The sequence below is a fragment of the Gorilla gorilla genome, chromosome 1 (genome assembly GCF_029281585.2).
Source record: "Gorilla gorilla gorilla isolate KB3781 chromosome 1, NHGRI_mGorGor1-v2.1_pri, whole genome shotgun sequence".
Classification (NCBI taxonomy): Eukaryota; Metazoa; Chordata; class Mammalia; order Primates; family Hominidae; genus Gorilla; species Gorilla gorilla.
In genome coordinates, this window is record NC_073224.2 from 23,407,219 (window position 1) to 23,422,012 (window position 14,794).

Below are 14,794 nucleotides of genomic sequence, written 5' to 3' on the forward strand. Positions count from 1 at the left end.
GTGTGAATGGAAGAAAGAGATGCATTCGAGGTTATAGAATGAAGGTCAGCGGGAAAGATGAGAATTCAGGATTCTCACTGGTAGTTAGAGGTTTGTTTGTTTTTAATTCCCAGAAGAATCATGAATAATGGATAGTAATAATAATACTTGACCCATGCACACTCTTTCATGTACTAGACACTGTTCTAGTGGTTTAAATGTATTCACTTATTTGATCTTTGTACCACCCATAAAAGTCCCCATTTAACAGATGAGGGAAAAGGACACCCACAAGTTCAGTAAGGTGGCCAGGGTCACACAGGGAGAAGGATGTAGGACCAGGACTCAAACCCTGGCAGTCGGGACCCATAGCCTTAACTGTGTGTGTGTGCACACATGTGTGTGAGAGAAAGAGAAAGACAGTGGGGTATGTTTCAAAGACAGACATGGAGGTGGTGATAAGCATATGGTTCATATGAGTCCCCTCCAAAGACTATTTCCAGACTAAATAATGGCTCCAAAAGCTGACATTTACTGAGCGCCTATTAAATCTTCTCAAATTCTTACAATAATTCAGCAAGAATTTTCAGTTTTGAGGTGAGAAAACAGAGATTCAGAGAAGCAAAGTGAATTGGCCAAGATTACCCAGATAGTAAGGCAGATGGCGGACCAAGACTTGAGTCCAGAGGCCAAGCTCTTTGTGGCCCACCTTGTCTGGAGAGGGCCCCCTCACCTTGTCAAGTGTATGAGTCAATCAGACTATGAAGTAGCTCACAGAACTCTTTCATAAATTTGTTTGCATTTTCATTACACATATTATCCAAAAGAATCTTGTATCCTATGTCACCTGGCTGATAAATTTCTGATCTCACTCTATGGATCACTGGAAGAAGAGAATGGACTCCTCCTTGCTGATCATTTTTATGTGGAATATCAAACCAATATTGTGGATTCATTGACATGCATATACTTCAGAACTAAAGAGAGAGCACAGTGATAGTCCCTGAATGCTTGCCCTAAGGAAGGAGCTTCCCCAAAATACAAGGCAAGAAGATGCTACACGGGTCTTTCCGCTCCACAATTTAACTTAGGATCTGATTGTTTTTGCATTTTCCCTTTCAAAGAATTTTGTAACTAGCCAGAAGGTAAAAATGTCACCTCCGTCCTAATCTGGACATGAGCTAGGATCTAAACTTAATGGGCAAACTCATGTGTGGCTTCGGGCAGCATCATTTTGCATGGGGTTTTGTCTGAAGGTGGATGAAGATGCAGGTAGCTGAGGGGGACACTAACATGGGGAGGCCAGTGTGGTGTCTGTTAGAAACTGGTCTGTAGCCCAGTGTGGTCCCCAGGCCAGAGGATCTGCAGGCAAGACTGTAGGTGCTGATTTATGAGGGGCTCTGGGAGAAGGGGCCAGGAGCAGTTCTGCTTTGGAGGAGTTGCACAGGGTGGAAGAGAGGTCTATTACCCCAAATCAGGGAGGACCTAGATGTTCTCACTGAGGAGTAGGGGCCAACTGTAGCCATCAGCTGGGTGGGGACCGGGCAGCTGAGCAGAACAAAGGAAGGACTGTTTGTGAGTACCTGTGAGACACCCCTCAGGGTCCACAGAAAGTCTTGGAGAGGGGTGCCCTCCTGTACTGGGAGTGCTGCAGAGATCAGAGCCTGTGAAATCTGGATCGTTGCTATTAGTGTGACTCATTAGTATCCACAGACTCCCAGCCGTGGGGATATATGGTTTATAAGAGCAACACCCATAAGAGTGGGGAGTGGGGTGGTCCATGAATACAGGTGTGATGGGTTCTGTACTACCAGGCAGCCTGTGAAAAGGAGGTAGGGTCGTATTTGTGCTTGGGGTATAGGCATGTGATAAGTGAATAGATAAATAGTTCTCTTGAAAAGATCTCTCAGGTAGGGCCTTGAGTTTCAGGGTCACAAATATGATCCAAGTTGCAAGATCTCAGAGTATGGAATTCTGAGACTCTTGGACTTAGAAACAAAAACACATAAACAGGAAGCTCTGGAAGCAGTGGAAGAACCTGGAAAAGCCCATCTGTCCAGAGGCTGTCAACAGTGGACACAGCAAAGGGCACGTTCACATTGGCAGGTGCACAGCATGGACTGAGCCCAGGGAGTTTCCGGAGGTGTGGGGTGCCTAGGTATCCAGGCATGTTCACAGGCAACCACATACAGACCCATTTCGAGGGCAGGTGGGGCTCAGTCTCCAGGATTTCCAACTTACCTGACACTATCCCCCAATTCCCAAGCAGGTGTTTGAGCCAGACCCCCATGCAAGCAGGGACAGGACCCCCCCTGTGCCTTCACTAGTTTTGGGAGACCACCAGCAGTGCTGGGTGCAGTCCACATATCTGCTGAGTCTTTCATCTTCATATTGTGTCTCGGTACTTTTAATTAAAGGATCCCAGAAAGCCGACTCCTAAAGGAGGCTGGTGTTGAGCCAGGCCCTTATATAACACACCTACTTGCTATAAACAAGAGCACCAGAGAAAGGTTTCCAACTGGATTGAAAGTGTTCCCCCTTTTGTCTGCAGTTTGGACAACTTCAAGGCTGTAAAGATGAGACTACCCCACATGTATTATTGTCCTTACATGTTCTCTCCCTTTTTGTTCTCTCCCTTCTAACTCAACCTTCAACTCCCTATCGTGGAAGGAAATATAGTTGTTGTGTGTGTGCATGTGTGTGTGTGCCTGCGTGCATGCATGTATGTGTGAATGTGTGCGTGTGCGTGTGTGTTTCTCAGCATAATCCGCTTTAGCAGGCTGCTAGATCTGACCAGTAGCAGCAGCTGTGGCAGCTGCAGCAGTGGCTGATTGCTCTGGAAGGGCATGGATAAGCCTGTTTGATGGAACGAAGAAGGAAGGCATTTAAAACCTTCATGTCTTTCTACTGCTCTTTGCAAGCCCTCATTAGCTTCACTAGAGGGAAAACTTATCTTGTAGGGTTCAGTCGCTGTCTTCCTCTGGGCACACAGCACAATCAGGAGGGATTCCATTCAAAATAAAGGAGGTGGAGTTGGATTTTTAAAAAGAGAGAAAGAGAGAAGAGCATACTCTCTCTCATCTGCTGAAACTCACTGAGCCAGGTGACCTCCTGAAAAGGTAGGAAGACATTGGTTTTGTCTCCTACTCCCTCTTGGCCCTCTTGACTCTGAGACCCACAGGCGGTCCCAGTCAGTAAACGGGGTTTCTGGTCCTGTATGAGTGCGCTTTGTTTTCCGAGGGAGTCTGAATACTACCCATCCAACCTTCTATATCGTCTTTTTCCCTCACGTGGAAAGATTACAGTTCCCAGATAGATGGCTGGAAATTGCTTCGGGGAGAGGGTAGAGTGGTGACTGGTGGGAATAAAGGATTCTGGATGGGAAGCCCCAGAGGAAGCCACTGACCGCAGTGCATGCTGGGGTTTGTAGTTCTCGTGTACTCCACGGGTCAACAAGTCACAGAAGCAGGCAGAGGAACCAGCTCAGTAAAACCCGAGCTATGTGAGATGAATGCTTGCTGGATCCCGGGATTTAGGCTAAAGTGGGCCAGCCGAGCCTGCCTGCTGAAGACATAAGAAAGGTATTCAGTCTCCTTATCCACGTTTATATTTTGCCACTTGATCTGTTAAGAAATGAGTTGAATGTTTTAAAGTTTCCCATCGCTTTTTTTTCCCTGTCAATCCCTTACACTTTGAACAAGTTTTCCTTTATATATGACCTGGCTACATTATTCAGGGCTTAATATGTATGATGGAAGATCATATCCTTTGTCAACAAAATATTACCTTCTCTGACCCACGAATTCTTCCAGTCTTGAATTTTAATTGGACTGACAATCATTTCGTGGTATTTTTCTTTTTGCTGTGTTTTCTGGGTCAGTCTTTTAATTTTTATGAGTTAGTATGCCTCTTGTAGACAGCATAAAGTTGAATTTTCTAGGAAAACATAAATTAACTCAATAAGTAGATTCCCTGATAAATCAGTAAGTATAGAAGATATTAAATAAGTGGTCAAAGGCTGCATTCAATAAAGTCAGGCGGCTCAGATGGGTGTGTAGTTTGTTTATGCGTGAGTTTTTTCAAACCTTCAACAAAAAGTTAATTCCCATTCTAAACAAATTATTGCAGAACACAGCAATATATGTAAATCTTTCCAAATCTACTTATAAATTCCAAATTAACTTATAAACTTGTAATCTTGTTAACAAGTCTGATGAACCTAGGACAAAGGAGGCAACTGACACCAATATAGCTTACAAGTATGGAGAAAAAGCTTTAAAATGTTTTAGCAAATCAAATCCAGCAATATATTAGAAGAAGACTATATCATACCAAGGATATTTGATTACTAAAATGCAAGGATGGATCAATGTGAGAAAACTAATAATACAAAGTATCACACAGAAAGGTTTGAGAAAGGAAAAATGATTATCGCAATAAATACTAAAAAGGCATGTGGTAAAATTCAACATTCATTCCCAATAAGACCTATTAATTAACAAATACCCACCATCATAGTTAACAATGAAATAATAAAGATGTTCTCATTAAAATCAGGAAACAGTTGAGGATGTTAATTACCACAAATGTTGGTAAACATTTTCCTAGAAATTCCCATTATAAGACATACAGAAAAACAGTAAAAACATCAAAAAGGATAAAATTATTACTTGTAAGTTATATGATTAGTCTGTCCAAAGAAACTTGAGTATAACCTAATCACTTTATATGCATCCTATGAAGCAAGTATTGTATCACCCCCATTGTACAAATGAGGACACCAAGGCCCAATGTCATACACCTAGTAATAGGACTGGCATTTGAATCCAGGTAATCTGACTCCAAAACCCTTTCTCCTAACCACCTGTGTTACACTGTCTTTCCTTGTTTCACTCTATAAAGTTTAGCTATCATTATTATAGCAATATAAGAAATACTTTTCCTATACACCACTAATAACCAACTAACAACACATTTAAAAGAGTATTTAAATTTAAAATAACAAAACAATATAAAATTCATACAAATAAACCTAACAAGAAAAGTGCACCCAAAGAAAAGTTAAAAATTTAATGAGGGGCAGAAAAGAATATTTGAACAAATAAAAAGATGTATAATTTCCTGGATAGGAGGACAAATAATGGGAAGACGTAAACTTTTTGGAGATAATTTACACATTTAATGCAATTCCAATTCAAAATCTGAAGAGATTTTATTTGTTTGGAATTCAGTGAAATGATACATATATTTTATTTGCAAGAAAAAATGAGAACAACCAGAATTGTTTGGAAAAGCAGAATAAGGAAAAATGACTCACGTTGAAAAAAATCAAAATGCTTTATAGAGCTATAATAATTTAAATTGTACAATTCTATACCTAGCCATATCAATGGAATAAAATATAAAGTCCAGAAATAGATACAAATATATATAGTATACAATAGAGACATTACCTCAAAAAAAGGAAGGGAAGATAAGTCATTTAATAAAAAGTGTTCTAAAAATAAATGCAAAGAAGGTATCACAAAATAAACAAATGATTGATTTGCCTCTGCACATATTTTAAAATACGTCAAAAAATATCAACAAGTTAAGAAAAAAAGATAAACTGGGAAAATACTTTCACAACATATTCCAAAGATATCCTTAAAATATAAAGAATTGTTAAAATTAACAAGAATAACTAGGAAGAACAAGAAGAAGAAGCAGAAGCAGCAGTAGCAGCAATTAAAAGGTAAAAATTAATGTGGTCAATAAACACATGGAAATGTGCTCACTTTATCAGTAATCAAAGACAAGCTGATTAAAATATTTTATATGTAAAATGACAACTATATACATATATTTTAATCACCGGGTATTTTATCAGCAAGAACCAGTTTAAAAATATGGTGGAAAATTTACTCTCAATAGCAACTAAAGCCATAAATTACCAAGTTACAATACTATAAAAATACATTCTTTGAATTTTCTAACACATGCACAGATTTGATTAAATGAAGATCTATATCATGATTCTGAATGGGAATGTTGAACATTGTAAAGATGTAAATTCTACAAATTATTGCAAGAAATGTATCTTAACATTGTGGACGCATCTTACAAGCATAAGGCCAGCAAAACAATCCAGTAACTAAAGTTTCCACTTTTTGCAAGTTGCCATTTATATAAAGTTTAAGACCAAGCAAAACGAATCTGTGGCAATTGGCGCCATGAGATTGTGACCTCTGGAGCAGAATCAATGTCCAAGATAGGGACACAGGGTAGATGCTGGGTGGGGTCACCTTCATTGCTTCCCTTGGGTGGTGGATACCTGGGTGTGCTCAGTAAATCCAATGAGATGTCTGCTTATGATTTGGGCACTTTTCTGTATAAATGTTACATTTCAATAAAAGGTTACTTTAAAAAAAGGAAAAAGCATAAACTTAGGTTCTTATGCCATACTTTATAATTATAAAACTTCTAGCAAAAGGTAAGTGTTAAACATAAACATTAAGTAATAAAATATGAGAGTATGTGCTCTGTGAGAGCAAGCTCTTTTTTAAAACAGTTTGCTCACTGTTTTATTCCCAGCCCGTGGAATAAAACCTGGTTCCAACAGTGCTTAATATTTATTGAGTGGATGAATTAGAAGAAAATGCCAGTGAAAAGTTAACTGGCATTGGGTTGAGAAAGGGCATTCTAAATATAAACATAATGGGAAATAAAGCATATATTAAAACACTGGCATACTTAGCTGCCAAACATTTAAAACTTCTGTAAGTAAAATACATAAAGAGCATAAACAAAATTAAGGTCGAAAAACAAACTGGCAAAATATTTTTAATAAATATGACACGGAAAATTAATATTTTTAACAGGTTAAGCACTTAATGGTTAATAAGGAAAACACTAACATTCCTAGGGAAAATGGGTAAAAGCAAACGGACAATTTGCAAAAAAAAATACAAATGGCCAACAAACACATGAAAAGATGTTTGAGATGATTAATAACCAAAGAAATGCAAATTAAAACAGCAAAATGCCAAAGTTTTTGGTTTGCCTATCACATTTTTCCTTCACTTACTCAACAAATATATTTTTGAGTGGCTATTACATCAGGCATGCCTGGGGATTCCATAGAAAAAGAAATCCGCTATGCCCCCACCCTTCAGGGAGCTTATATTTTGGAGAGGAACATAATAGACAATAAACAAATTATTGGACACATATTTAGTGTGTCAGGTGGTGATAATTACTATGGGGTTGGAAGGGGGAGTGTAAGTTCACGGATTGTAACAAATATACCACTCTGGAGTGTGGGATGTTGACAGTGGGGGAGGCTGTGTGTGGGGGGGGGGCATATGGGAATTCTATACTTTCCCCTCAGTTTTACCATAAACCTAAAACTGTTCTAAAAACAGTCTATTAAGGAAAGAAGCAAGAAAGAAATAGGAAGTGAGCGAGAGGGAGAGAAAAGAAAAAGAAAGAGAGAGGAAGGAAGGAAGGATGGAAGGAGAAAGAAAGAGAAGAAAGGAAAAAGGAAAGGAAGGAAGAAGGGAGGGAAGGAAGGAGAAAAAAAAGAAGGAAAGATAGGAAGAAAGAAAAAAGGAAGGAAAGAGAAAGACAAAAGAGAGAAAAAGAAAGTGAAAGAGGGAGGGAAGGAAGAAAGAAGAAAAAGGAAAGACAGAAGGAAAGAAAGAAAGGAAAGACAGAAAAAAGAAAGAGGAAACAGGCAAGCAGAGTAAGAGCGATAGGGATGTGGGGCTGGCGGTTGGGAGATAGGGATGCGGGGCTGGCGGTTGGGAGACAGGGATGCGGGGCTGGCGGTGATGGTTGCTACTTTTTATGGAGGGTTTTTGAAGGCGTCTGTCATAAGATGGCATTTGAGCAGAGACCTGAGGAAGTGAAAGATGGAGGGCTGAAGCTTCCAGGTAGAGGAACAAGCAAAGACCCCGAGCAGGATCAGGTTTGATGTCTTCAAGTAATATCCAGGATGGGATGAGGCTGCAGGGGAGTGAGCAAGGTGTAGACAGGTAGAAGTAGAGGTTGGAGGAGTGGATGGACGGGGAGGAATCATCCCACAGGGCCTTGTACGCACTGCAAAAACTTTAGTCTTCTGCTCTAAGAAATTAAGTCCGTTAATTAAAAACAAATGAACAGAAACAACTTTGGCTTTTACTCTGAATGAGAATCCACTTAGGGGTTTTGAGCAGAGGTGAGACATGATCTAACTTACATTGCAAGATGGTCTCTCTGGCCGCTGTGTTGTGAACAGACTGTAGGGGCAAGCGTGGGCACTTGGAGGGCAGGGAGGGGGCCACCACTGTAGTCACCCAGGCAGAGAGGTGGTGACAGACGAGGTGTCAATCGTGGAGGTGCTAAGAAGTAGTCACTTCATCTGTATATACAAAGGAGAGCCAAATAGATTTATAGAGCATAGCAGGGAAGAATCAAGAGTGACTCCAAGGTTTGGGGCAGGGGCATAGGGTAGAACCAATGGATTGTTGGGGATCATCCTACTGGAGACAAAGAATGGTTGGAGTACTGGGGAGTGAGTTAAAAAGAGAAGAGGCAGTGGCTGGAGAACGGGAGGCTTGACGTTGAGATTATAGAGGAGATGCAACTACTGGGAATGATAACACCAAGGGTGGAACCCTGCGAGTAGGTAGTTGTGTGGGGTGGAGTCAGTGGTGGGGTGGAGAGCAACGGCATTGGAGAAGAGGGCAAGGAACTGGGAGTCCAGAGAGGGAACAAGTGAAGACTCTGTGTGGGTATTGATGTCACCAAGAATTATGACATGAGTTGTGTTAGAGACAGGGAACATGAGCCATACACTGAAATCCTTAATAAATGAAGAGAGGTGTCACAGGGAGAAGTAGATGATTGAAGCCAGGAGGGTAGCCCATGTTCTGCAACAGGAGTTTCAAAGTTAGGGGTATTTAGAGAGGGTGGAGGGAGAATGGTTTGGAAGCATCGATGGGGAAGAGGAAGCATACATCCACCACTCCAGATCAAGTAATTCAAGATACGTGGAGAAAAATGAGCTATGATGTTAAAACACTGCAGGGAACATGGTGTCATCAGGGGAGAGCCAAGTTCTAATTAGAGCAAGAAGTTGAGAGGAGTGACCAAGTAGGAGGTTGAGGATATAGGGGATTCAGCTGATGACTGACTAGAAGTCTTCAAAAGTGGGGAGGAGTAGACGGTGCATCCAGGTTGGATGAGTTGTGTGGGAATGTGTCTGGGTGAGGTGAGATAATCTGGGAGTTTGTGGTGAAGGGTGAGATGGGAGTGGTTCTGCGGGTCAATAAGGCAGATTGCAGTGATGGATTGTTGGCCAGAGGTTTGGGGTGCTGGGAAGGGGGAGTTATGAGGGCCTTTCCAGAAGCACTCAGATCTCTGCCATTCCTCCTTGCTCCTGCTCATGTATTTGTGGAAGAAACACATGGGGAAACACACGGAGCACTGCCCTGCATCAACCCTGTGGGAGAGGGGTGGACGATGGGGAGGGTCAACCTTACCTGGAGCCTACAGAGCTCTGGGGCTCCTCTTCTCTAGCGGAGGAACCAAGAAACTCGAGCAATGCTGGGAAGGGTTCAGGAAATCCAGCCCTCCCATCCACAACTTGTGGGAGTGTAACTTGGGAGTTTGTTTTTGGAAAAAAAAATTAAAATATTTAATGAGAACCTTAAAATTGTGCTGATCCTTTGTTTTTATAATTTCTCTTCTAGGAAAGTGTGGTAGAGACATAATCAAAGATTCAGACAAAGATATAACTACAGAATGCACATGACGGTTTTGTTAATACGCCAAAATGAAAAAATTTAAATAATGGACTCGCCCAATAAATTGTGACCATCTATAGTTTGGAATAACATGAAGATTGTTAAAAACTATGTTTACAAGAATGGCAATAACAGAGAAACACTTGCTATATAATTTTCACAAAAACAAGGTGTAGAAATACTATATATATATATATAATAAAATTCAAATTTTTAAGAGAAATTAAAATGTATAGAAAACATTGGAAAAGGATACACTTAATAATCTTTTTTTCAGCATGGTAGAATTGTGGGTGATTTTTGTTCCCTTTATATTTTTTAATACTTTGTACTTTTTAATGACAAATGTATATACTACCATTTAATGATAAAAATATATTTTTAAAATACTGGATAAGAATTATTCAAATAAATGCCTTATTTAAAAGTTAAATTGCAGACCAAGTGCAGTGGTTCACGTCTGTAATCCCAACACTCTGAGAGGCCAAGGTAGGAGGACTGTTTGAGGCCAGGAATTTGAGACCACCTTGGGCAACAGAGCAAGACCCTGTCTTAGCTGGGCGTGGTAGTATGAGCCTCCAGTCCTGGCTACTCAGGAGGTTGAGGCAGGGGGATTGATTGAGCCCAGGAGGTCAAGGGTGCAGTGAGCTATGATTGTGCCACTTGCACCCCAGCCTGGGCAACAGAGCAAGACCGTCTCTACAAATAAATAAGTAAATAAATAAGATACAATAAAAATTAAATTGCAAATGAAAAGTTACACTCTATCTCATCCTATTGTATACTAGAAATTATAATTTTCCTCCAATTCATTACTTTGATTATTCTACAAAATCAAGACTAAACTGGAATTCAAATCAGAAAGGCTAAGAAGCAAAGAATAACAATGGTGAACTTCAAGATAAATATCCCACATTATTTTCAAGGCAGAGGCCAGTGTTGCCTTCTGCATCTGTTTTGGGAAGAGTGCCCAAAGCCTTCAGAGGAGACAACCTTTTGTGCTGTGTCCCCTACTCCCCCCCATTCTTACCCTGAATGGCATTCTTTCCAAAAAAGAATAAAGAATACTCAAGGAAAACTATTAAAATGCTTGGCAAAACTACACAGACAGACACAGAGGCCAATTAAGTATAAATATTTCATACCAGAACTGTCTTTTTGACCCAGCCACTAATATCTACCCGGCCACAGATCTAAATGTTTGGATGAAAACGACAGAGCAGAGGAGGGCTGGTCAGCCAGCTGCAGAGGGGCGCCCCTTCGGAGCGTTCGCATCTGCCTGAAGAATATGTGTAGTACGTTTTCCTAGAAGCATGGAGGGGCATGCGGGTTTGACCATCTTCCTAAACCTGGAGAAGGTCACTGTTTTCCTTCAGGGATTATTCTGTCTCACCGCTTTTGTTTTTTGGTTTCCCTTGATCTAAAACAAAAGGGTCTACTTTCTTCTTTGGATTTTGAAGCTGTGGGTGCCTTTCTTCTCAGTTAATTTTTTTTTGTTTTCATCTTTTAAGACTTAGCTAGTTTAGGTTTTGAAAATGAACACACTGACAGCCATTGTGAGAAGATAGCCTGGCCTTTTGGAGGACAAATGCTGTGGGGTGGGGTAACCTTGAGGCTCAAGTCCTGGCACTGGCATTTAGTGTGTGAGTCATGCTGTATTGCTTCACCTCCTGGGCTTCAGTCTCTCCATCTGTGAATGTAGAATGACAATACCTGCTGTGCTGTAAGGTCACTGTGAAGATTAAATGAGATAATGCTTTGTAACCTGTTGGCCTCTGTGCAGTTTAAAATGATGTTTTTCATTACTTGGCTAAGTGCTGTACATCCACTACTCTGTAGGCAAAATTCAAACAAAAAGCTTTGTAATGCTCCCACCCATTGAAAACATTACTATGTTAGCCTCTATATACACAAATTATTATAACAACACCTGGAAGGTAGGAAACACACTTTGAATTATGTTGTTTCTAAGAGTGAGGATAAGGATTACTTTCATTCATTTATACTTTTTGGGCACCAATAATATGTATTTGTAAGAATGATATTTGATAAAGAGATGGCCACTTTATAGATTGCATCTTGTATATTAAGAAACAATTAAATCTATTTTAAGAGCACAGCTAAAAACCTCCATTTCCCGAAATAGCGTGGATTAGATTACCTAAAATCTTTCCTACTACAAAACATCTAGAAATGTTAAAAACCTGTAATATTCTTTTAAATTCATTATTTGAATTCCAAGGAAGTAAGAAATATCCCTAGGGTAAAAAATGGAGATGGATCTGAACACCAAAATGTAAGCACAAGCCAATGTTGCAACAGCCTGGGTGGGGAGAGGGGAGTGAGAAAGTATGAAGTTTCCAATCTTATTAGGCAAGAGGATCTGCCTCTCTCAATCTCTCTCTCTCTTTTTAAAAAATTAAATTAAAAAATTTCAAGCACTCACATAGAATACTATATGACACCTCCAAATACCTGTCACCTAGATTCATTACCAAAATCTTGCAACATTTTATCTTTTTTGTTTGTATTTTTATCTTTGCTGAACTTTTTACATTGAATCCTAGACATCATGCCATTTCACTCCACATATTCTTATATGCATATCTATTTAAACAGCACAGGAAAAGAAGTATGAGTATAAAATCAAAGAATTCAAACAGAGGCCTTATAATGTTAAACTTGAATTGGAAATATTAGCATGAACTCTCTCTTAAGAGAGAGTTTTATCTCTTAAGAGAAAAGGCCTGGCAAAAATGAAAACTCAGTAGCAAGAGGTCTTTGATGACTTCCTTTTTTCTGACACTGAAAGATGCCCCAGGATCATCTTGGACATTTCTTGTCCCAAATCTGTAATTATTCATTTTTCCAAGGAAGCCTGGTCTTCTTAGTAAGAAATGACACTTAATGACCAATCCAGGACTGACACAGATCCTAGAATAAGCAAACAAGGACCTTGAAGCAATTACCATAACTGTATTCAATATGTTCAAAAAGTTAAGGAAGACATGGAACATAAATTTTTACAATTAGACTTCTAGAGATGAAAACTACAATGTGTGAGATGAAAACACACTGAACGGGATGAGGGGATTAACAGTAGATTTGACATTTTTTAAAAAGATTAATGAACAGGAGGACATAAGCAATAAAAAACATTCAAAATAAAAAATATAGAAAAAATAAGTTTAAAAGATGAAAAAAGCATCAGTGAGCTGTGGCACAACCTCAAGTTTTTAATATAATAGGGGATCCTAAAGAAGGGGGGAAATAGAAAAATATCTGATGAATAATGATCAAAATTTTCCCCCTGATTTGATGGAAACTGTAAAACTACAATCCAAAAAGTTCAATGAATCTCAAGCACAAAAATTATGAAGAAAACTACACCAAGATACATCATAATAAAAATACTCAAAGCCAGTGATAAGAGAAAATTTTCAAAGCAGTACATTTATCTACAGAGGAACACATGTAAGGGTGATAGCAGACTTCTCATAGGAAACAATGCGAGTGAAAAGACAATGGTGCAACATCTAAAAAAAGCACTGAGCACTAAGTGAAAGAAAAACTCTGTAAACCTAGTATTCTATACCTAGTAAAATATCTTTCAAAAATAAGGTAAAAATAAAAACTACTTTCAAACATATGAAAGCTGAAAGAATTAATCACCAGCAGACATACACAATTAAACATTTAAGGAAGAAATATCAATTTTACAAAACTCTTAGAAAATTGAAGAGGAAGAAATGTTTTTCAACTTTTCTTATCTTTTCTTTTTTTTTTTTTTTTCAGACAGTGTCACTCTGTCATCCAGGCTGGAGTCCAGCGGCATGATCTCGGCTCACTGCAACCTCTGCCTCCCAGGTTTACATGATTCTCCTGCCTCAGACTCCCCAGTAGCTGGGATTACAGGCATGTGCCACCACACCCGGCTAATTTTTGTATTTTTATTAGAGACAGGGTTTCACCATGTTGGCCAGGCTGGTCTCAAACTCCTGACCTCAAGCGATCTGCCTGCGTCGACCTCCCAAAGTGCTGGAATTACAAGTGTGAGCCAATGTGCCCAGTCGTCTTGTTTTTCAACTTCTTATGAGACAAGCATTACTGATACCAAAACCAGGAAAAGATGAAAAAAAAATCTACATATTAATATCCCTCAGGAGCAAAGGTGCAAAATTTCTAACCAAATTTTAGCAAATCAAATCTAACAATATGTAAAAAAGATAATATATGAGTTTCATATGGAGTTTATTCCAGGAAAGGAGGGTTGGTTTCATGTTGGAAAATTAATGTCATTTGTCATATTAATTAAAAATGAAAACCATATTATCATCTTGATATAAACAGGAAAAAATACGATAAAATCAAATGTCTATTCCTGATTATTCCAACATCTCAACAAACTATAAATAGAGGAAAATGTTCCCAATCCGACAAAAATCATCTAAGAAAAATCTACAACTAACATCATACTTAACAGGAACAAGTCAAGAATGTTGGCTCTTACCACTTCTATTAAACATTTTGCTAGAAATCCTTGCCAGTGCAACCAGGGGAGAAAAAGAAATAAAAGGAATCCAGATTTTAAGGAAAGAAGTAAAACTGTCTTTATTCTTCATGACATGATTATCCATGTGGAAAATAGGATGGATTCTACAAAAAGGCTACTGCAATGATATAAGATCAATATACAATAATCAATTGTACTTCCATACACTATCAACAAACAGAAATTTAAATTTCAAAAAATACCTCTTACAGTTGCATCAACAATATGAAGTCCTTGTCTGACAAAAGATGTGCAAGCTGTAAACACTGAAAACTATAAAACATTGTGAGAGAATTTTTTAAAGACCTGAATAATGGAGAGCTATGCTCCATGAGCTATGCTCATGGGTCAGAAAATTCATATTGTGATGTCATTTTTCCTCAGATTGATCTATAGATTCAATATCCTTCCAATCAAAACCTGAGGGGGTTCTTTTGTGGAAATTGACAAGTTGATTCTAGGCTCTATATGGAAATGGAAAGAACCTAGAATAGCC

At 39.0% G+C, this 14,794-nt stretch overlaps 1 long non-coding RNA gene across 1 annotated transcript; it reads left to right on the top strand.

Annotated features, from left to right (window-relative positions):
• The first annotated feature begins 3,440 nt into the window (after window positions 1–3,440).
• On the top strand, window positions 3,441–10,184 carry LOC134758325 (uncharacterized). The gene is made up of 3 exons (XR_010133385.1): window positions 3,441–3,560; window positions 7,813–7,927; window positions 9,693–10,184. It is a non-coding gene; the product is annotated as an uncharacterized lncRNA (long non-coding RNA).
• Window positions 10,185–14,794: the final 4,610 nt, after the last annotated feature.